The sequence below is a fragment of the Ascaphus truei genome, chromosome 1, assembly GCF_040206685.1.
Source record: "Ascaphus truei isolate aAscTru1 chromosome 1, aAscTru1.hap1, whole genome shotgun sequence".
Lineage (NCBI taxonomy): Eukaryota > Metazoa > Chordata > Amphibia > Anura > Ascaphidae > Ascaphus > Ascaphus truei.
Window position 1 is genome coordinate 208672444 of NC_134483.1, and position 24889 is coordinate 208697332.

Genomic DNA, 24889 nt, shown 5'->3' on the forward strand with positions numbered 1-24889 from the left:
GTCGGGTTCTGGCGAGGTGTCGCCATGGTAACATGGCGTCAAATGACCAAGCGGCATCATTTGAAGCCAGATTAAAGGTATAAGGTGGGAGGTATAAGGCGGGCGCGACACTGGGGGAGAGCAAGCAGGGTGCGCGGCGCAGAAAGTTAGCGCACCCCTGCTCAATATACACATGCAAATACGAATATAGGATGAGCATCAGCCGTCTAAATTTAACACAGGCTGAACTTGATGGGCATGTCTCAACCTCATTTACTATGCAACTACATATGCCACGCTCAATAGCTCTCCTTTTTTACACTTATATACATATATATTTTGTGGGGGCTCAGGGGTTCCCAAAAAGAGCTTGCTGGGGTTTTGTGTTTTGTTAACCTATTCTCAGCTGTCTCAGCTGTTGGGGGTTGGTGGCTCCTCCTTCCCAGGTTTTAAGCCGCCCCTCCCCACTTCCCAAGTTAGTAGGTCCTTTCATTCTACTGGATATAGATCCAATGTGGTCTTTCTCCCTCCTAATAGAGGTAAATGAGAATTTTAATCCTAATAGAGGTATATTAGTATTTTATCTGGTAGTGTTAGGACTTGCGAACGGGTGTCTGCCTTGTCGTGGCTCGCAAGCTTACAACACTTTGGCCAAAGGGTTAAACTAAATGACCCTTTTTCAAGAGAATATATAAGTATTTTACTGTGTATTTCTGTCATGTTGGATGTAACATTGGGCTTCTCTGTCGTCTGGTGTATACATATGCCACGCTCAATATTTCTCCTTTTTGACACTTGTATACATATATATTTTGTGGGGGCTCAGGGGTTCCCAAAAAGAGCTTGCTGGGGTTGTGTGTGTTTTCTTTACTATGCAACTATGTAAGAAATACAAGTGATTGTTATGAAAAAAGTGAAGCATCTACAACTGGTACCGTGAGCACACATTCACTTGGACTATATTTGTGTGACATCAAGTTGTTGTTGACATTACTTACAAAGTTATTTTAAACAAGTTACTTTTATCAAAAAATTAACTAAAATATCATCCCCTGAAAAATCTACCTTCACACCACTGAGGAATACAATTAACTTCACGGTCTGCACCAGACTTTTGTTCCAGAGAAATATCTAACAACCAAAAAAAAGTTTGCTTCCTTTTTGTCTTGTTCCAAACACTTTGGAATGCAGAGACATGTGGCACACCCAAATATTAGCTATGTTGAGAGTGACAAATTGTATCCTGCCCGAACAGGAAACAGACGTGCATTAAGGTCACAGAGTCAAGAAACTCACTGCTCTACTACGCAGAGTAAGTCCTATATATAAAAACGGTACAGGTGAGTAAGTGTTCAGGAGTGCATGAATGCAGGTGTACGCACAAGGGGTGTGAAGTTCAAAAGTTCTACACAATTACATCCATAAAGAATTCTCGTGTCGGCCCACTATAAATGAACACAGAAACACTTGCGCTAATAAACCTTTGAATAAAAATTCTAAATACCTGGCACAAAGTGAGGATTAGTCTACTCATTCTATACTGTATAAAGAGTAGAAAAAAAAATGAGGAATGAACCCCAAATACTGATGCTGCAACCATGGCTAGATAAATATATAGGACAATCCTTTATTCCATAGATCGCTGAGGTTTAAAACAACGTGGACGTGGGCTGAATAATTAGATATCCAATTGAAATCATCCAAAGTGTGAGGCTCACTCGGGGATGGGGGCTAGTATACAGGATAGAGATACGGAAAGACACACTAAGATAACAGTCTCGGGGTAAATCATTGAATCCAGCAGATGCTGCCTTCACCAACACCGTGTCCCACACAAGAAAATCAGCTGGCAAGTACTCACAGTATAATCCAATGGACTGCCGGGTGATGCTGATGTATGTATAGCGACGCTTCAGTGCCACGTTGTATCGGCGTACTCCTGCCGGTTAGTTGGTATAGAAGAAAAAAAAGTAGCTTTTGGTGGTCACATCCCTCAATGAACCAAGCGCAATTAGTTGAAGTAGAAAAACATTTAATCAAAAATAGACATCCGCATAAGTGAAAAAACTGACGCGTTTCGTACTGACGGAAGAACTTTATCAAAGAGTAAAAAGTCTTACACACAGCTGATCTCTAAATAGGTACGACCGCGATCTGATTGGATTAAGCACAGGAGGTACGTATGTAGCACATGTGGTGATTAACAAGCCTTTTCAAAGTATGTATAAAAATAGTGCTGCAGAATCAGATCAGACACACCCACATAGAGGCTCACTGTGTGTAATAGACAAAAAAAACATTAACACATAATACATAAGTATAACACTATGCATTAGTATAAAATACTACAACGAACCTATTTAATGAATTACTATAAGATAATGGAAACTTTAAAAAAACAAAAGAAAAAGAGAAGGAATATAAAAACAAAAATAAACATGTGTGACGTAATGGACTATTAACGGAGATATAACAACCTAAGCTGTATATAAATTAAATAGTATATACAAAGCAATAAATATAAACAACACGTGTATAATAATAAAGAATGAACAATGAAATATCAGACATGAAGTAGCTGTTGATAGATATAATACTAGTTGTAAACCTTTTAATATATTAATGAATTTGATGTTAATAATCATAAAGCCAAACTATTAACATATTGGAAGTATTATTCATAATGAACAATGGAGGAGAGAATCAGACAAATGTCCACCACAAATACATAATAAACATTGGATATCCCTCATGGGAAAACTCAATGCATCAAAAGAGCTTAAGATCCCAATCCATGATGATACCTAAGGGATGAAGGGTATATATCCAGTACATTTCTTGCTTGTTTAATTTATTTTCTCTATCACTCCCCCCCTAGGATGACTGGGATGCTCAATGGCAGAGTATGAAAAGTTCTCTATTCCTCCCCTTGAGCACATAGAGAAATGTCTGGCCACTGGATGTAGCAGATCCTTCTTTTTTGATTAATCGCACATGTTCTGCTATTCTGCACTTTAAAGGTCTAATGGTACGACCAATATATTTTTTTTCACATCAACATTGTAAAAGATAATGCAAAACTTGTGTGGCAATTCAAAAAACTTAACATAGTATTTATTTTTGTTTCTATCATTAAATATGAATTTGGTAGGGTGAGCATATTTACACATAGAGCAATTGCCACAGGCAAAGAAGCCCCTTGGCATACCCCTAACACGAGGATTTCTAGAACGAGAGTCAAATAGGCTGGGTGATAAATGAGAGGCAAGTGTCTTTGCCTTCCTACAGTATATACATATTGCCTTTTTTTCCCTTCTACTCATTCTATATTGCTATATAAAAAAAAAAAAATCACATTAAAAATCACATTAAAAAAAAAACCTTTATTAAACGGTATACAATGTAAATACAAATGTCTAAGGCCGCGCATATAGTGCCCGCGACGGCGACGCTAGCGAAAGTTGTATTTCGCTTTGCGGCGACGTGGGCAACCAGGCCATTGATTGGTTCAGGGGCTGTCACATGAGGCGACAGCCCCTGAAAAATCAAATATTGCCGGCTTAAAAAAAAATCGCGTCGCCACGTCACGCTTACTATAAGCGCACGCGGCGGCGGCAACAATGCATTTGTTTTCGGGCGACGTTGCGTCGCCGCCACAATAAGCGCAGCCTAAATACTTACATACTTCAACAGCTCTCTTGCAAAATTAGGCTGCGTCCACGCTGCCGCTGAGAGCGGTGACATCACCAACTCTCCAAGCATGAGCAGAGGGTGTCCTGCATAATTTTGCAAGCACGAGCAGGGAAGTGTTTACACTTGGTTTTTATTATTTCTGTACATTCATAGTATGATTGATATAGTGGCAGCCTACCCTTTCACTTGCAGAGGATCGCAGCGTAGCAGTTTGCCAGCGGAAGAGAGCAGGAACACAACTATTGTAGGGCAGACACCGAAGGAGAGGCGTTTGACATCACAGCGCTGGGGCGTGCTCCTCCCCCGTACCTCCGAATCACGTGGCCGCCATCTACACTATTCCGTTTGGCCGCCCGCGCGCGCACATCTTTTTTGCCTGCTCACCCATGTTTTGCCGCAAGCCCTGCGCCTAAATAATCTTGCGCCCGGGGCGCCCCCCCTCAGTTTGTGCACCGCTGCATTCAATCACAACACCCACACACACACAATCACAACACACACAGTCACAGTCCACACACACACCACACACAGTCACAGTCCACACACACACCACACACAGTCACAGTCCACACACACACCACACACTCAATCACAACCCACACACCACACACTCAATCACAACCCACACAACCCGCACTCAATCACAACCAACACACACTGCAGTACCTATATACACACACACACTATATACATATACACACACACACTATATACATATACACACACACACTATATACATATACACACACACACTATATACATATACACACACACACTATATACATATACACACACACACTATATACATATACACACACACACACTATATACATATACATATACACACACACACACTATATACATATACATATACACACACACACACTATATACATATACATATACACACACACACACTATATACATATACATATACACACACACACACTATATACATATACATATACACACACACACACTATATACATATACATATACACACACACACACTATATACATATACATATACACACACACACACTATATACATATACATATACACACACACACACTATATACATATACATATACACACACACACACTATATACATATACATATACACACACACACACTATATACATATACATATACACACACACACACACTATATACATATACACACACACACACACTATATACATATACACACACACACACACTATATACATATACACACACACACTATATACATATACACACACACACTATATACATATACACACACACACTATATACATATACACACACACACTATATACATATACACACACACACTATATACATATACACACACACACTATATACACACACACACACACTATATACACACACACACACACTATATACACACACACACACACTATATACACACACACACACTATATACCTATATACACACACACACACACACACACACACACACACACACACACACACACACACACACACACACACACACACACACACACACACACACATACACATATACACATATACATACATATACATACATATACACATATACACATATACATACACATATATATATATATATATATATATATATATACACACACACACACAGACATATACACACAGACACATACATACACACATATATATATATATATATATATAAACACACACACATATATATATATACACACACACAATGGGTGGGGGGAGGGAGTAACTAAGCCTGCCCAGGTCCCCATATGTGCTGCTGAAAACGGGCGGGTAACAGACAGGAGGAGGGCGGCTAGTCTGTGTGCAGGGAAGGCCCCGCCCCCTCTGCAGGCAGACACAGCAAGGAACTGGAAGCAGCCTCTGCACGGAGCTTCTGGCCGCCCGTGCACAGCTCTGGCCGCCCCCAGGTTTCCCCGCACGCAGCCTGCGCCCCCCCCTACATAATCTTGAGTCCTCGCATACTGACGGATGCCTTATCCGACACCGCATAATCCAGTCTGGCGGATGCATTATCCGACGTCGGACCCGCTAACCCGACGGTCACCGCTCTCGATTAACATGGGGGCAGCAATCCAACAGTCCGTTAACAGACGCGGTTAGTGGGACACATTCCGTCAGAAAAGCAAGGACCGCCTGTATTCCAATAGATGTTGGAGCATGTGGTGAAGTTGGTACAATGTTTCCTATCTGGTGGTCTTCTCCAAAAAATTCCCAAACTTGATCCCAGATCTTTGATTGAAAAACGAACCCAAACAACTTCAAAAAGATCCATTTACAGCATTGTTTTATTGTAAAAATTCCAAAAGATACCTAAACGCTTCAAAATATTGACTTTGCGCAAAAAAAAAAAAAAAAAAACGGTTACCAGATGCACTATAGCAGACTACTGGAAAAAGCAAGAACCTTGACCAAGGACTATGATTTTACAAAAATTAAAATAATTTCATCTTATGGAATGTCTCAAGTCTGTTAAATACATTTTCTGAAATATTTTGTGAGATTTGGCTCCCTTGGAAATTCACAGTATATCAGAATTTGATCATGTGAATGTATTTCACTATTTGATCGTACCATGACCCCCTCACCCATGTTTTTTGTATCCGTCCCCATTCACCTTTATAATTTATGAAAATGTCCAAAATAAAAAACGGTTTTAAAAAAAACAAACAAAAATTTTTTTTCATGGGTTAAGAAGAATCTGCCAAACCCATGTGCTGGAGCTGAAGGCACCTATTCACCGGCACATTTTATGGTTTGTAACTGGATCATTTAAAAGATAACCACAGTAAAGATTTTGTAGAGTTTAAAACAAATCTATAAGTTATCAAATAATTGTTGATATAAAAAAGTCGTCTTGTAGCTGCTGATATCACATCTAAGGCTGCGCTTATACTACTGGCGATGGTATGCAGCTCTGTCACAAGTACTTGAAGTCCATCGCGGGTGCCCATGGAGGCGCGACCGTGACGGCGCTGCGCAGCGACAGAAATCGCTGAAACCAAGGATTTTTGTCTTGGGTGGCGTGACATCAGCGTCACGCGAGTGGTTGGGCCAATGAGGGCGGACCCCTCGAGTAAGGTCACGGGCCACGCCCCCTGTCACCCTCCCGAGGTCTCCTGCACCTAGTGCAACAATCGCTATAGCGACGGAAGCCTACGGTTGAGGCCATAGTGTGCATGACGGCGCTAAGAAAATACAGTACCTCTATCAGGTCGACAATAGTGCGCACGACAGGATTTTGAGGAGACAAATAATTGTCTTTTTTCATGCTTAGGCTGCGTCACCTGAACGTTTGAGCCAATGAGGGCAAACCAGCCTTGTGACGTCACGGCCACGCCTCCCTATCAGATTCCACGGATCGCTGGGGCGACAGGTGCGCACGACTCCTTTCATTCCTGCACTATAATCGCAGCCCAAGAACTAAACGGAGGTCTCAGCACAAAAATTACTACTGCCTGATTTGTCAGCTATTTTTCTACTAATGCATAAGGAATCAAGTAGGTTATATTTAAGAGAAGACTGATCAAAAGAAATGAACATTTATTGATGTGACTCAACGAAGGTGCTTACAGCTAAGCCTGCTTTAAGGAGGCAACGCAATATAGTCTGATGCGGCTTTTCTCGAATGACCACTCCACCTGACTTAAATCGGAGTGTTTCGCCGACAACAGCCACTTTGTGCCATTTTGAAGTACTCTTCAAGTCAGAGGACATTAAAACTTCAATACGGCACTGACCTGGCCAACTAGGTAATGTAAAAACAGCTGTATGTCCTGCATGCGCCTGAGAAGCATTTGTTAAACAAAAAACAAGATGCAGAAAAGTCATACGAATAGGATTTTGTTGATCATGCCTAGATTCTATGGTTAATGAGTTCCTTTTCATGTTAATATTGTATGTTTAAATAAATCCTATCGAAAAATCCCAGTCATAAGCACAATTAAGACTTTCTATTGAATTAACAAACCCATTTATATATTGGGTTTATGACAGGTCAAGACTTTTCCTGGATCTATGCTGGTCTTCTAAGAGGACTTAATTGGGGGGGGTGTTGAGGGGGCTATCACGGATGGCCCACTAAAAGAGACGTTTTGCTTAGAAGGTCAAACAACCAGAAATGAATATGTCAGCCTCAAAGAAAACTAAAGTTTGTGAATAATTACTGGTACAATCCAGAGAGGAGACACACAGGATATGCTTTCATTGGTGGACTTTATTAAAAATGAGAATATCATGTGATGTCATCTACTGTACATACCAAGAGTGACAAGTATAATCATGGCACAGAGTCACAGGCTATGAGGCCAGACACGCGAGGGCTGACAGTTAGTAAGGGACAGATATCCATTTCACACTGAAATTTAGGGGCAAGGCAGTAATACTTAGTCTCGTTCCATCCGTCATGACTGCATGAATCTATGAATGTGACTTGCGTGTGTCTAGATACCCTGCTTTTTAACTTATTTATTAATGACCTTGAGGTTGGCAGAGAGAGCAACGTCTCCATCTTTGATGATACAAAATTGGGTAAGGTAGTAGAATCAGAGCATGATGTAATTTCTTGCCAGGATTTGGATCGACTGGAAACTTGAGCAGGTAAATGGCAGATAAGGCTTAATACAGATAAATGTAAGGTTATGCATTTGGGAATCAAGAACAAACAGGCAATTTACTAATTAAATAGGGATAGGTTGGGGGAATCTTTGATGAAGAAGGATTTACGAGTGCTTGTAGACAGCAGGCTTAGCAATAGTGCCCAAAGTCATGCAGTAGCTGCAAAGGCAAACAAGATCTTATCTTGATATACAAATAAAAAGTGAATGACCCTGGCGCTTGAAGTGAACAACAAATGATAAATGAATAACAAATGGTGAACACAGTGAAAGAATAAATAAATAAAGTCCTCGAAGGATATAACCAATCTGAGTCCTTGAGATGAAATGAGGAAAGTCTTTTCTTCCTGTTGAGATTTTAGTCCCCACTGTAATGTAAATCTTCCCTTATTGCAAACGTTGGTCCTAATTGAAGAGACAAAAGCAAGGACAGGGCATTGCGCAGTAACGTACAGCAAACTAATGTCCTCCCAAATGGATGTCCCAAATGATGCCTACTTACTAGAAATAGGAAAAAAATCACACATGATTTAGTTCATTACTATCTATTTTGTTTCTGCCATACTTAATGCAGCATTGGGGTTCGTCTTTTGTCGTATACTGTTAGTTGGGTCACGATCCAGTGTCACTCCAATAGACACACACAAACACACATACATGCAAGCTTTTATCAAGTTTGACCTTGCTAAAGCTGTCTAAATGAAAATAGGAAAAAATATTGGATGGTTCCTCCTCAGTTTTAAGCTCAACCATCCCACTTCTATTCAATCAGTAGGTGCTGGACACACGTGAAGGAATATTCTATTGCGAGATCACTTCCCCCAGTAGAGATTAATTTTACAGCAAGCATATGTTGGGGGGAATTGTATATTTAATTTAATTATTATTCGATTTTTTTTCTTGCACTTTACTTTTTGATTTTTCTCACTATAATTATTAAGGCACTTCTGGCATTTTAACCCATTAGGCACCACATACATGTCACGCATCCCATGCTGTTGACTACAGTGTTGTTCTGTTTCTGCTTCTCTACGCAGTGGAAGAAATACATAAGCCAGTATATAAAAAAAAAATTGGTTGTGTAGGACCTGCTGAGGGGAAATGGCAAATAAAATATAAGGACTAGTTTTTATGGCAGGTCAACACCAGGCCTGTTTTTACAGGCATTGAAAGATGGAATCAACTAATTTCCGACAGCAGAAATAAACTCGAAACCTTTTTATATAAAATGTTAAGAGATTCTTGGAGTCTGGCAATACCAGAGGTTGTGGCAGTCCAAATGTTATGCAAGTTTACTAAATGTGAAATATCATGGGTCTGACAGATTTGCAAGAACAAATAGATCTGTGTCACATTTAAAATCAGACTAATCCAATAATGATTTACGATTGAGAGAGGGTAAGGGAACAGATATCCATTTGTCACTCAAACAGCAATAAACTGTATCAGATCTAAGTGTATTTGAAGTATACAGATGCAAGCATGAATGGCGTTCTTCTATATATTACAGGAATTAAGTTATGAAGTATTTCAAATATTCAAGTAGCTTTTGGTTGCAAATAAAGTTCTTTTTTTCTCTCCACTAGCCATTAAAATGTCACTGGCTGCAGATTAATAAAAGGGGTGGTGGTCAAGGACACGTAACGTAATTAGATCGATTTAACTGCTTTTATTTTAAGAGACTGCACGCATTTATTGTACTGTGTTTTTGTAATCTTTTTCTGTAACCCAAGCACTGTACTATTTTGGTAAATGAAATCTAAAATTTAAAAAGTAATAACTTTGGGTTCTGATTGAACTTTGCATGAGAGTGATTGATTACATTTTCAGACATTTTGCGTGTGTGTGCGTGTGTGCGTGTGTGTGCGCGTGTGTGCGCGCGTGTGTATCTAAACAGGGACCAAAGACTGCAAGTGAATCTTGATATCTCCTGGGTGGTGGCAGCGACTGGCAAACATGGTATTTACAAATATATTTATAAGGTAGTTGAAAACTGCAACTAGAAAATGGTTTACCTCATTTTAGCTTTATTTGTGTTATGTCTATGCACAAGTTCAAGTATAGTTCAGGGAATATTTCTTTCTTTCTGATCATGGACCCCGCTAAAAGAAAACTTACTTATAAAATCAGGAAAAGTGAAAATATTGCTTTTAAAGGCAGTCAATTACATTAATAAATGGTTTGAATTACAACCAAGAGTGACTTCCAACCCACTGAACACTGGCTACAAACATAATATACAATATCTCTCGACTGGATGGTGTTGAAGTTTACATATTTAGTGTAATGTGAAAAGGGTAAAGTAATAAGAATGAGAGAAATTACAGGAATTAAAAAAGGGTGAATAATGGATTAAATGCATTTGCATGTACACATGCATCCAAAAAATACAAACATTATGTAAAATACTACATTAATATATAATTTAGAGGAAATCTTATTTAAGGCCTTTTACATCTTTTTTTAACACCGTATGGGAATAAGGGGGCTAGCGGAATACAACCGCACTATTTTACTCTCCGGGGACCCACCAGTTCCCGATATAATAACTTGTGAAGGTACTGTACTTGCATAAAATCCCAGTTTTGCACTGGGATTTAAATGTCCAAATAGGAAGCCACATCGATTTTTCTATAATAAACAGGGACCTTTCAAAGGTGAAGAGTAGGGCAGTTTGTGAGCTGTATATTAACCCTTGATTCTGTAGAGGAGATATTGTCCATTTGACGGAACTTTGCGGAGGTGAAAAGTGGGAGTGCTTGCCAGCGCCAGCATTAACCCTTGTCCCGTATGCAGGCCGCGTGCTAGCTGGGTGTCGTACGTGACAAATTACTTTGTGGCACCCCACTGGACCGCATGACAGGAGATTTGAGTGTTCATTTTGTGACTGAAAAAACGCAAGAGACTTGTAAGAGGTTACAAACATTAGTGGAAGTTGTACCTAAAGGGTTTTTTTAGGAGGTATTTAGAGGAGTTCTGCAGATAGAGTAAAAGCGTGGTGAATATATGTTGGTAATGTATTCCAGGGATCGAAGGCTGATGCAGAGACGGCTTTCAGATGAGACCAAGAAACAGGTGCAGTAAAGATGGAATTGACACCAGGCATGCTTGTGCAGAGCTCATTGTTTCCATGAGTATTGCGTGAGATTACTGATATAAGGGGTTGTTAATTACACTGCCACAGTGCCCACTGAAAAGAAGAATTTCTGTGCAATAATACAGTTGTGACAAAAAGGCGCTAAACACTGTTTGTGCTCACTAAATACTAAAGTGACATATAACAAATCCAATCAATTATTGTGAAAAGTGATTTAAACATAATAATAAATTAGCCAAATGGCATGCGAATAAAAATAAATTTTTGCAACTCCCTGCTCGGACCCTCTGGTGGGGACTGTCTTCACTGGTCCCCAGAAAGTAGAAACGATTGTCTTGCAGCCCAGCGGGAGCATACGGAAAAAACAACAGAAAACAGCAATCTCAGTGCAGATGTATCGGTATGAGTAAATAATTTCACAGAAATCTTGGCTCTTGAGTGTGGCCTACTTACTAGATGTAAGTGGTGTAGGGGCAACAATTGGTATCTTTAGAAATACGATCTCCTGTATCTAGGCTTTGATGCACTCCACTCCAGGTGTTCAGTACGATGATTAAATGTAAAGACAAAAGGACATATCCATGGTGCAGATCAATGATATAAAGGTAGGTATTTATATTCGTGATAAAAATGCGCACTTACAATAAAATAAATTTAAAACAGCATGTATCACAATATCTGTGAAGGAAGAGAGGATATGGTACCGCCGTCGCTCACCCCGCCGCCTCCGTTTGGTGCGTTGTAACAACTCCCCCGCCTGTGGCTGGATGCTGCGTGGTCACTCGTTGCACTGCAACAGCTTGATTCCCCTGCGGGGTATGATACTCCTGACGAAGCCATACACTCTTAGTGGTGAAACGCGTAGAGGAGTGCCACCCAGGGGACGAGAGAAGGTGAGGACTTGTGCCGAGCGAGCGCCGATCCCAGAAGCCCTACCGGAAGTGACGTCACACCCTGGAGACCGCAGGGGAATCGAGCTGTTGCAGTGCAGCGAGTGACCACGCAGCATCCAGCCACAGGCGGGGGAGTTGTTACAACGCACCAAACGGAGGCGGCGGGGTGAGCGACGGCGGTACCATATCCTCTCTTCCTTCACAGATATTGTGATACATGCTGTTTTAAATTTATTTTATTGTAAGTACGCATTTTTATCACGAATATAAATACCTACCTTATCATTGATCTGCACCATGGATATGTCCTTTTGTCTTTACATTTAATCATCACACTGAACACCTGGAGTGGAGTGCATCAAAGCCTAGATACAGGAGATCGTATTTCTAAAGGTACCAATTGTTGCCCTTACACCACTTACACCTGCACTGAAATTGCTGTTTTCTGTTGGGCAATAATACAAACAGCACTAACACAGTTTAATAAATAACCCCACAGAGGGACAGATTTAGAGAAATAGGGCCTTATTCAGTATGCTCCCGAGAACATATTGAATCGGACCCAGAGAGAAAAACACAAGTCTATAAAGCTTTTATAGAGACGCCATTTGAAAGAAACATAGGATTTATTGGAGCCAGTCTAGGGATTTGAGGAGAGGTGGTTTAAGTATTTGATTATCAAGATTACCAACATATTACTTTAAATGAATTCTGTATGTACCCAAATGCTTGATCATATGAATACACAGATATCACGAAGAAATGTCCACAAGTTTTTTTTTTTTATGATTAGGTTGTGGCACTCCGTAATCAGTAACAGGCAATGGTGCTCTGAAAATCTGTGATTAATCACTTCAACTGCAATCCCAGAATAAGTCAGGCATAGTTTCCACTGATGAAGTATCAAGATCAAGTCTTATAACATAGTAAGATATGAATTGCACCTCAGATCTATATATATAAAATTGAATTTTGTGAGATTGTTACTAGATATGGTGAATGTGATTGGTCCGTGGGTGTGTCACTCAGCCTCTGGCCAATCAGATTGGTCCGTATCCCTGCCCCGCCCGCCTCTCATTATCCTGCATGGCTCTATGATGTCACCCAACTGCCACTCTCTTCTCCTCCTCACCCGCAGCTCACCTTCCCCCTCACCTAACTGCCACACACGCACAACCACCCGGCCACTGTCCTCTTCACCCAGCGGCCCGGACCGCCGGCTCCCTCCCCCCCCGCTTTTCCCCCCCACCCATCACCCCCCCAGCTCACCTCCCAGCCGGCTCCCTCCATGACCCCCCCCCCTCACCCGCAGCTCACCTACCCGCCGGCTCCCCCCCCCCATCACCCGCAGCTCACCTCCCTGCCGCCTCCCCCCCCATCACCCGCCCGCCCCCACCCGCAGCTCAACTCCCTTGGCTGTGCAACGCTCTGCAGGACGCGATGCACATGGCTGTTCCCCGTGGTTTTGCTGTAGTGCAAAGCGTCGTGTCCCAGGGAATCCACCAGGCTCACCCGAGCCCCGGCCAGCAGCAGCATGCAGGTAGTGTCTGTGCTGTCTCCCTCAAAGCACAGCATCAGGGGGTCCAGCAGGTATGAGAGGCGGGGTACAGGGAGACCCATATAGCACACTGTCAGGGGGTCATGCAGGATGGGGACAGAGGTGAGCGCGAAAACAACCCCCCCCCCCCCCCCACCCGCACTGACCCACCGCACGCTGCGGGACATGACAGCGGGGGGGGGGGGGGGGAAACAGGACAGTGGCAGCCGCGCAGGACATGCACTTCCCTCTGGTCCCCTTCCCCATGGCGCTCCCTTGCTTGCCCGCGTGGGGAGAGAGATGGGCGCTGGGGGGTGGGGTGGTGGTGCGCAGTCACGGCTGGCGGGAGGTGGGGAGCCACCTGTTCGGATCGCCGGACGTTCCACTCTCCCTACCCCCCCCTCCTTGTGCGTGAAACGGTGCATGCGTGACACTGTGCATGCGTGACACGGTGCGTGCGCGTGCGACAGCGTGTGTGTGTGACACTGTGTGACAGCGGGTGTGTGACACTGTGTTTGTCTCACTGTGTATGTGACACTGTGTGCTGCACAGGGGGGGGGACCAGACCTGCGCAGAGGGGGGGGGGGCAGAGCGGAGGGGGAGCGTAGAAAGAGACAGGGGGAGTGGAGAGAGGAGGGAGCGGGAAATTTTAATCCCGGGCAACGCCGGGTCTCTCAGCTAGTATTTAATAAAGTAAGTATTTGGGCTTACCCATGTGTCATAAAATCCATAATTTCAAATGTCTCTTCAAACACTCAAACATACATCAAGCTATGTTACTTTTAATTATAGTGTTCTGCAATGAGAATATGTAATGCGTATATATGTGTGAGGTGCTCCAAATTAGGGGTACGCAAACTTTCTGCCTCCCTCCTTTACCTTTTATCCAGCGTTTTCTACCATCATGTGACCCACGGCATCATTTGATGCCGCGTTGCCAGGGTAACGCATCGCCATGAGCCGCCGGAGACAAGGTAAGTGACATACAGAGGCCTCGTGCACCCGTGTATTTAATTTAAATGCTTGGGGGAAGAGCGCGGGGCCTCTAAGTGCCGCGCCCCCCACCCCCCCGTTTGCACGCCCTTGCTCTAAATCTCCACAAACTATATGTGGCAAAAGTTGAAACGTCAGATTAAAGCAGTAGCCCAATTTTGACCCCCCGCCCCTTTTCTCTCGCTTTCTTTTACTTAATCAGTATCTCAGGAACCAGGATTACCAGGGGGGCTCAGGCTGCTAGAAAGTCCACAGCGTCTTCTCTAGTCCACCAGTTAAGTGATTACAATATTTGCGTGTACATACTTACAATCAACAGTTTAATAGAAGAAAATATAACCCAGACATTCTCACTTAAACAGATACTTAACACAAAGTGTAAACTCCAGGAGGAATATCTACAAGAATACTTCATTAACCTAGCACGGCTACAAATGCACACACATACAAAGTGACTTGCAAATGAAAGAATTGATGATTTTCTTTTTAACCATACCATGCATAATAGCTATCTTACAACAAATACAATTAGGCATCAATTTACTACACAATTGGCATCTTACGCCAAAAGAAAAACACAAGTCTTGAAAAATATATAAAAATTATATATACAAAACAAATGTGGGTCAAAAATTTGTAAAAAAAAATAAATAAAATTTTTTTGGAGATACAGTATATAGTGTCATTGATGTGTAGGGAAGGGGAGTGGTCTCTCCTGCTCCCCATCTGGTTAAATCGCTTTCAGAATGCAATCTGTAGTACCTAAGCAACAAGCCTCATGATCTGCTAGCTAGGTCATACAGCACTCTAGGTTTAAGCAGTAATCCCTCCTGCTCAACTTCTTTTTTTTAGAACCAGAAGACCCACCGGCGATGAACCTCACTTTTTTTAAGCTCTGGAAGCTGCTGAAGTTACTGAGATTTACTTATTTTTAGTGGCAATGTTTTTGGAAATCAATATGACTGCTATCCAAGCATTACTAACACGAGCTAAAAGAAAGAGGTCTTCAGAGCATGACATGGTAGCTTTCCATTGGATGACCGCCGCACCAAGCTATGGACTTTACCAGCACAAGTAGAGATCTTGGGGATCAGAGGTTCCCCAAAGTCAAGAATAGTACGACTGCGCTTAGGACATTTATAAATGTTCTAAAAAAGTGGCATGTGTCTAGCTCTAAGGATGTTTATAAACTTACTCCTAGTACTCCCCTACCTTCTGCAGCTTGGGGGTAGTACAGCTCCGATGCTCCTCAAGACTCCAATATGGAATCCAAGTAATTAGTTGGCTCCTCTCTCTTTGGCTAATTACATTACCACAAAGCCCAAGAAGATCTGGTTTCACCACCATTCAGAAAGGAGGAGGGGGGTGCGATTTGTAGTTTAGAGCAGGGGTGCACAAACTGGGGGGCGCAAAATTTTCTGGGATGGGCGCGGCAGTTAGAGGCACTGCGCTCTTCCTCAAAGCATTTAAATTAAATGCCAGGCCTCCAAGTCCCTTACCTTGTCTCAAATGACGCCGTGTTGCCATGGCAACGCAACGTCACATGACTGAAGACTGCGGTGAACAGGTATGGGGGGCCCAAGCACGGGGGGAGAGAGCAAGCAGGGGGGGCGGAGCTGGAAACGTTTGCGCACCCCTGGTTTAGAGAAAAGGAACTAGGGGTGCGAGAGTGTAGTTTGCAAAAGTATTAAACCCCCTGCAAAATGTTTCACATAATGTTGCCACCTGAAAATTAGACTTTACATGTAGAATCTACAAATACTGCACCAAAGTGATCGTTGTAAAATGAATATAGAATATAAAGAGGAAAAAATAATTTCAGTTGCATAAGTATTCAACCTCTTTGCTACCGCACCCTTAAATCAGATCAGGTGCAAATTAATCATTTGAAAGGTCACAAAATTAGTTAAATGGTTTCAGCCTGTGTGTAACCAAAGGGCTTTAACTAGGTCACTAGTGGTAGATGTATGTATTTATTTATATAGCGCCATTAATGTACATAGCGCTTCACAGCAGTAATACACATGACAATCATATAAATAACAGATCATTGGAATAAGTGCTTCAGACATAAAAGTAACATTGTACAACTTTTTTAAAAACATGAATACAAAAACAATATGAAACATTTTACAATAAAATAGAGATTATTTTCTCATTGGGAGTCAGGCTTATGATTTGTGGTCATATCATTTACGAATTTGAGACTGAACAGAACAGAATTACAGTCCTAGACACCGCTTCCCTTTAAATTTACAGACGCACAAGTGTGTGTATACATATATTTATGCAACACAAAGATGAAGGCACTCGTTGTCAAAACAAAAAATACTTCAAAATTATCCCTTAATAAATAGTATTTTTGTAATAGACCGCTGGAGTGCCTTCATCTCCGATATATGGATTATGCGGATCCCCTTTGCCGTGAGGATATCGCTGGTCGTGCACCGGTGGCAAAGTAAATTACAGCAGCGATGCGCAAACTGGGGGGCGCAAGATTATTTAGGGTGGGCGCAGGCGGCGAAACCTCATGTGCGCAGGCGGCCAAGAAGATGTGTGCGGGTGGGTCGGCTGACGCTGTGGGCGGTTGAACAAGCTCAAGCTCCGTGCTGCTTGCTTCTCTGTGCTCTCTGCTTGCTGCGGGGGCGGGGCCTTCACTGCACACAGACAGCACCTCCTCCTCGTGTCTGTTTCCCCGCCCCAGTTTGCAGCAGCACACAGGGGACCGGAGCATGCTTAGTATTCCCCCCCCCCTCCCCTAGGTGAATGTGTTACTGTTATGATCGTGTTGTGTCTGTTGTGATTGTGTGTTGTGTGTGTGTTGTGATACAAGTGTGTTGTGATTTAGTGTGTCTTTCTGTCTGTGTGATGTGATTGAGTATGTGTGCTGTGTCGTGATTGTGTGTGTTGTGATTGAACGCAGCGGTGCGCAAACTGGGTGGCGCAATATTATTTAGGGGGGCGCAAGATTATTTAGGGGGGAGCAAGATTATTTAGGGGGGGCGCAAGATTATTTAGGGGGGGCGCAAGATTATTTAGGGGGGAGCAAGATTATTTAGGGGGGCGCAAGATTATTTAGGGGGGCGCAAGATTATTTAGGGGGCGCAAGATTATTTAGGGGGGCGCAAGATTATTTAGGGGGGCGCAAGATTATTTAGGGGGGCGCAAGATTATTTAGGGGGGCGCAAGATTATTTAGGGGGGCGCAAGATTATTTAGGGGGGCGCAAGATTATTTAGGGGGGCGCAGGCGGCGTGCGGTGAAACCTGGTGTGCGCGGACGGGCGAAAAACATGTGCGCGGGTGGGCAGCCTAAGAAGGTGTGTGTTTGCAAGCGCGGGGACTTCGGAGGTAGGGGGGAGGAGCACGCCCCAGCGCTGTGATGTCAAACGCCCCTCCTTCCGGTGTCTGCCCTGCAATAGCACTGTGGTCCTGCTCTCCTCCGCTGGCAACCTGCTTCACTGCGATCCTCTGCAAGTGAAAGGGTAGGCTGCCACTATATCAATCATACTATGAATGTATAGAAATAATTTAAAAAAGTGAACACACAACATTGAAAACGGAAAAAATAAATACATAATACTGTAGGTAGAAGTGTGGATGACATTGCTGTCCCCAATCTAAAGAGCAGGGAGAATAAAAGGGCAAATGGGAGAAGGAAAAAAAAGAAAAAAGAAGGGGGGAGAGAGGGAAGGGAGGTAGGAAAAAGGTGGATGAATCCCCCCCCTTCCCCCCAAAGGATTGCCTTTGTGCACGTACACTCTCCCAAGCTTAGCGCTTGGGGAGACAAACAAAATTTACTTTGAAGCGTGCTCAGCGGCAGTCAATGCGCGCGCGCACACGCGCACACACGCACACACACACACACACACACACACACACACATAGCCACCCCACTCATGCTTACAAAATTATGCAGAAAACCCTGTGCTGATGCTTGGAGAGTTGGTGATGTCACCGCTCTCAGCGGCAGCGTGGACGCAGCCCAATTATGCAAGCGTAGTTGAAATATGTAGGTATTTAGACATATTGGTATTTACATTGTATACCGTTTAATAAAGGTTTTTTTTTTCATGGGATTTTGATTACATCAGGCAAGGGGGGGGCCCAAGAAATTTCTTGGATGAAAAGGGGGGCTCAGCATAAAAGATTTGCTCACCCCTGAACTAGTGTCATGAGTGCTCCTATACCATATAGAGTCACAGAACCAGGGTCCAGTTTAAGTGCTCAGAGAAAAAACAACAAAATGTGGATCCACAATTTGTATAAAAAAAATTAATACTCAGTGCTTTGCATTGCGCGGCGGTAGAAACGGTGTGCTGCGACTGACAAGCAAAGTGCTGATTGATAGCTCTGCTTCCTAAACTGCAGAACGTTTTCTTGCGCTCGACGACAGTGACCACTTCTTTTATTCAAGAAAATGGGAGGTGTAATTCGATTAGTTTTACCTGTGTTATCTGTGCTATCTGTAGTCAAACAATGGCAGCTGACAGCAGATTTTTTTTTTTTTTAAGACCATAGTCTGAATTAGGTTTTGCATTTTTATATACCAGATTACTACGACATACTAATAATAAAAACTTCAGTAAATACAGTAGCAGACAAGTACATGGAAGAAACTTATTAAACAGAGTTGGTATTATTGTGGGCTTACAGAGCGTCAGTAACTGGCTGGATATTTACAGGAAATGCTACAAAGAGGCTGACTCGTAAACCTCTATGCCGAAATTGCGCTGCATCTAAGGGAAATTAAAACAAATTTACTCCTATTGATGTAGGTTATGTAGTGCACCTAGGTCAATTGTGACATCTGCCCAAAGGTGGTGCTTATCTTGGCAATGAAAAAGGGTATATTGGTTTGCAGAAGTATTCACAACCTACCAATGTCACATTTTATTGAATTACAAATGAATGCAGTTTTTCAAACGAACTTTTTTTTATTCAATGCTACAAAGCTATAGCGGTTAAAGGGAACTGTTAGATCAGGAGGATGTTAAAAGTCAGCAAAAGAAATGTACTGGTTTGCGAAAGTATTCAGCCCTTAGTTGAAGCACTTTTTGCAGCAATTACTGCTATGAGTCTTTTTGGATCAGTGTCTACTAGCTTTGCACAGTAGGATGGTGACTTTTTGCCCACTCTTCACAGGAAATTCATCCTGCTCTGAGAAGTTTGTTGGGGACTATCGATAGATTGCAATCTTCAAGTCTCGTCATAAATGTTCGATTGGATTCAAGTCAGGACTTTGACAGAGCCACCACTCAGGGCCAGAATTATTTTCTTGTTCAACCACTCCAGTGTGGCTTTGTGCTTCGGGTCATTGTCCTGCTGAAATGTGAATTTCCCCCCCAGTATCAGTCTTGGATAACAAACAGGTTTTCCTTAAGGATTCACCTTTACTTTGCACCATTCATTCTCCCCTCTATCCTAACAACGTCCCCAGTCCCTGCTGAAGAGAAGCATCGCCATAACATGATGTTGCCACCACCAGGCTTAACAGCTGGATGGTGTTAACAGGGTGATGTGCAGTGTTGGGCTTGTGCCAGACGTAACGTTTGAAATTTAGACCAATATGGTCTATTGAGTTTGCGAAAAAACATATAGATACTGCAAACGTGGAAAAAAGGTTTTGTGGTCAGACGACAAAAAACAAAAAATAAAAATAAACTTTTTGGATTTGCAGCATTTACATTTCTTTTTTTTAAAGGCATCTTTTTAATCAGGATCTATTCTGTCGTTCTTTAATAGTCAGCCATTTAACTTTTTCAAAACTTTCCCAATATAGACTATTTGTATTACTATTGTTGAATTTATCTTTTTAAGAGGGAACCTGTTTGAGTTTCAAAGGTTGCTAACAAATTGTGAGCAACTTGACCAACTTTTTGCCAAACTTGTGCATATAATTATGTTCATTGACGAATAGTTAATCCTTTTTATTTGTGATCAATACAATGTGGTTTTTAGGTTACTCAAAACGTTCTGATCTGAGGGATTGAATTTTGCAGATGCCAAGGTCAGCACTGTAGTTACCTTAAGATATAATTACGTTTATTGCCTATTGTGTTTCTACATAGATCTTTATCACTCCAAAACACACACACAAAACACAAGAATTGCACAATGTATGTGCCAAAAATATAAAAAGGCAAATAAAATTAAAAAAACAAGGAGTGATTGTACCTTTAATCTACATTGATACTGCAGTTGAATCATCAGTCTGCTGAACCATGTAATGGTTTACTAACTACGCATCTCAGCTTTAAAGTATGAGTGGTGAATCCATAAAGAAAGAAAATTATGCTGTGTGTTAAGCAGTTTTCTTTTTTTTTTTAATGTAACTAATACCACTGCACTTTAGATTTGACATATTTCCAATACTTGCTGACAATGTACATGCGTTCCTTGTCCTAGCATCGGCCAATACATTCTAAGAAAATGATCTTCAGTCAATGGCCAGAGCTGGAACATGTTAACATTGTGGGTGACAATGCACTGGCACATTCTAAATGGCTCCATTGACTGCTACATAAGTGCTATGTCATGGAAAATGGCTACTATAAAAGGTCTTATATTAAAAGACTACAGGGCGAGGACTGGTATAACCCCTTCAATGCCCTTGGATGTACAACGTATGTCATAAAAGCCAGCACTCTGGAGGCCCTTATGACATACGGTGTACCTCCTTTATTTCTTCCTCCCCTGCTCCAGCTGGCAGGACTTTAAATCAGCTCCTGCCAGTTGGAGCATCTAATCCATACTTCAAAGTGTAGATGAGATCAAAACACAGATTACTCTGATCTGGGTTATTTCAAATAAAAATCTGAATGGAGGGTCCTTCCTCTCCCTTGCACGCCAACTCCCCCCCCCCCATCCCCATGTGGCTTAATGGCGTGGGAGGGGGGGCTGACGGTAATCGGAAGGTCATGGATTCTCTATTCAAAAATTAACCCCTTGTGGCTTAAAAAAAAAAAAATACTTCAAACTTTTTTTTGTCCCTTTTAATACCCCCTTCACGTGCTCTTTACCGCTTGCATGGCCAAGGTCAGGCCAAGGGGGTGATTGTTGGCTTTGAGTGGAGCGGCTTGGAGAGCAGCCTCCTTTGTGGTCTCCCCTGGGGCTCCGTCTGTCACCCGTGTGAGAGGTGGGCAGAGTGTAGATCAGAGTTTACAGGGGGGAGAAGATGAGGGGAAAGCAGAAGTGGGAGGCACATACATATACACACACACACACACACACACACACACACGTGATTTTAGGGTTTATTTTCCATGATCAAAAGGGGTAATCATGGAGCGTGCCCCCTCCCCACTGCACAAAGTGAGAGAGTGGCAACACAGGATCAATCTCTGGTTTGACATGAAGGGGGGGGGGGGGGGGCTCAACTAAGCTGCCCCCCCTCCCACTGTTCTAACCATGCTATGTGCTGTAGGAGAGGAGGATTACTCCATCGTAACTCATTGTGATGATCAGAAGTACATACATCTGAGGGTAACCCAATGATTAACTGGGGATCCCCAGCCCCTCTTAAGCTGGGGGCTGTGTGCACTGCTTTTATTTTTTGGAAGCACGCACACAAACTGAAAAAGTTAGATCTATATTTCTTTGGTGTTGGGGGGGGGGGGGGATAGATCATGGTGACAAATGCACCTAGACAATTTTTTCCCCACAAGTGAGTCCCATTCATTTATAGAGAACAGCGTCCCTGTCAGTCATGGCTTCATCTAAAATTTGTCAGAGTAAAATTGTTAATGAGCGGTCTTTATGAAAATGAACTAAAGAAAAAACACATGTTGCATATACATATTAAACCGTTTAATTTCACAAGATCCCACAGGAACACTTTATTCCTACAAATACAAATCAAGCCTTGTGTGACGTTGGTAGCATCCTGTGTCAATTAACATTAACACTTTATTTGTAGGGATAAACCATGCTTGGTGGGGGGCATCAAAATGCAGCACCACCCCAACGTAAATTCATAGCACAACGGCCCCGTAGAGTACAACTACCTTGGTAATGAAGGTGTAGTTCCTGACAATATATGTTTGTGGGGAATGACAAAACACACATCTGTACTTCATTGTGTGTGTAGTTTCAAAAAAAATACACTTTAGTGCGGGTATTTTTTATGCTATAAAAATGTTTGGTCTTGCCCAGTATGTCAACAGCTCAAATCAGTGGAAAGATGAGAAAAATATCAAGACCACTGTTTTCAACAAAGATTCCTGGCTGGAATTTTTTTGGGGCAAACATTACCCATGTTTCAATAGCTCGTGGTGTTCCCTCAAAAGATAGACTTATGGGGGTATTGTTTATGCTAGTGGGTAGTTATGCTTTGCCACTAATGACGAGACCTTTTGCATTCAGCCATGAAAAATACACGCCTTCAGACCATTACGCAGTCTTCCAAATTTTGGGCTCGTTTCTTGCAGCTGTATACAGTACAGATATATGCGATACATACGACATATAGATATATTTGGTAACAATTTATATGCAAGATCACAACGAATATATTGTGACATTGTGATGCAAAGCTTGATGTTCGTGGCCTTGATATTTTTCTCAAATTTACATTGTGTTTAAGATTACGGCCACAGCTTATTGAAGGGAAAGACATGCTACCCATGTATGAATTCCTTACAACTTGTACTTTCAGATGATAATATACTTTTGTGGGAGTATTTTTCGGCTGGGCGTAGTTTTGCCTTGTTAATAAATATATGCACCTTGAACATTCAGGCTAAACATTTCAGATGTGAAATGTCTTGCTAATTTGGGGTACGTATTAGCCAAAAAAAGTGTGTAAACCTATACATATTTAGGCCTACTAGTATAATCAAGGGTCACTGAACAATCATATTTAGGATTCATTTTAATGAAATGAATGGACTTGCTAGATAAATCAAGGACAATATTAAGAACATAAATTAAAAATTTTTTTTTTTAAAAACACACATTTTGTTCACATGATATGCAATGAACACAAGTCAGCTACCAATGAAAAGTTCAACTTGCACTGTAAAAAACAATATATCATAGGTAGGCTACATATGAAGCAGATCACAGGAATGATACTTCCATATATATACCGAAAATTAGGCCGCGATTAGTGAGCGAGATGCGAATAAAATGCAGGACCGCTATGAGGCCTCGCGAGCGAAGAGCGAACACGCGGCAGATTTTTTTTTAAAGACAAATTATTTTTACTTTTCATGCGACTGGCGCGCCTGGTGAGCGGATCAGCCAATGAGGGCGAACCAGCCAGGTGACGTCACAGCCACGCCTCCAGTGCACACATCGCTTTGGCGACAGGCGCGCGCGCGCACCCACTATAATCACGGCCTATAGAACATTTGTGTAGCTACGCAGAAGGTAGGCACTGATGGGATTAAAAAGAATTAATGTCAGATTTGCTAAATGAACCACTTTGTGTTGATCTTGTGTTTGTTGTATACTTATCGTCACCTAAGCTACTGTGGTATTCTCTATGCTACTAGCAGTAAGAGGAGTGCTGATTTACTCAAATAAAAGACCCTGCAAAACACAATGCTGCGGAAGAGAAAGACTATTGAAGAGTAAGTAATACATGCATGGGATTAAACCAACCAGTTAGTCCAACAGAGCAGCTCAAACTAATCAGGTTGGTTTACAGAACTCCTTTCTCCCAGATTAATGACAGCTTCCAGGGATCACCATCATTACATCACATACGAAATGATTCAATAAAAAGGTGACGTCCCACTTTAAAGAGCAGTCCAAGTACGGCTTTTTTTCCAGGAGATATATTTGAAGCAGGGGGTCTCTGGAGCTGAACCGTGTCGATTTCAGTTCTGAGGATCATTATACAGACCCCGCAGGGAGTGCCGGTAGCAGCGCCTGCTAGCCTAACTGAGTGTTCATAATAGCATATTTACATGTCCCACGGACCAATAGGAAGCTGTGACGTCATGCAGTGCCGCTCCATATTGGCCCACGTGATCGGGACGTTTACACTGAAGAGATACCGGCACGCCCTACAGAAGTGTCTCGGGAAGCAGGGGACAAAAGTAACACAATTC

The 24889-nt window shown here is 42.2% G+C and overlaps 1 protein-coding gene across 22 annotated transcripts in view; it reads right to left on the reverse strand.

Moving 5' to 3' along the window:
* Positions 1-24889, reverse strand: part of CSNK1G3 (casein kinase 1 gamma 3) — a 143551-nt gene that overhangs the window by 108538 nt on the left and 10124 nt on the right. Inside the window, exon 1 of one of the 22 annotated variants that reach the window (XM_075600701.1) lies at positions 1841-2083. The exons of the other annotated variants lie outside the window; for them this stretch is intronic. The gene's annotated coding sequence lies outside the window, so the exon portion shown is untranslated. Of the gene's footprint in view, positions 1-1840; positions 2084-24889 lie in introns of those variants that run through there. 22 annotated transcript variants of the gene reach the window in all.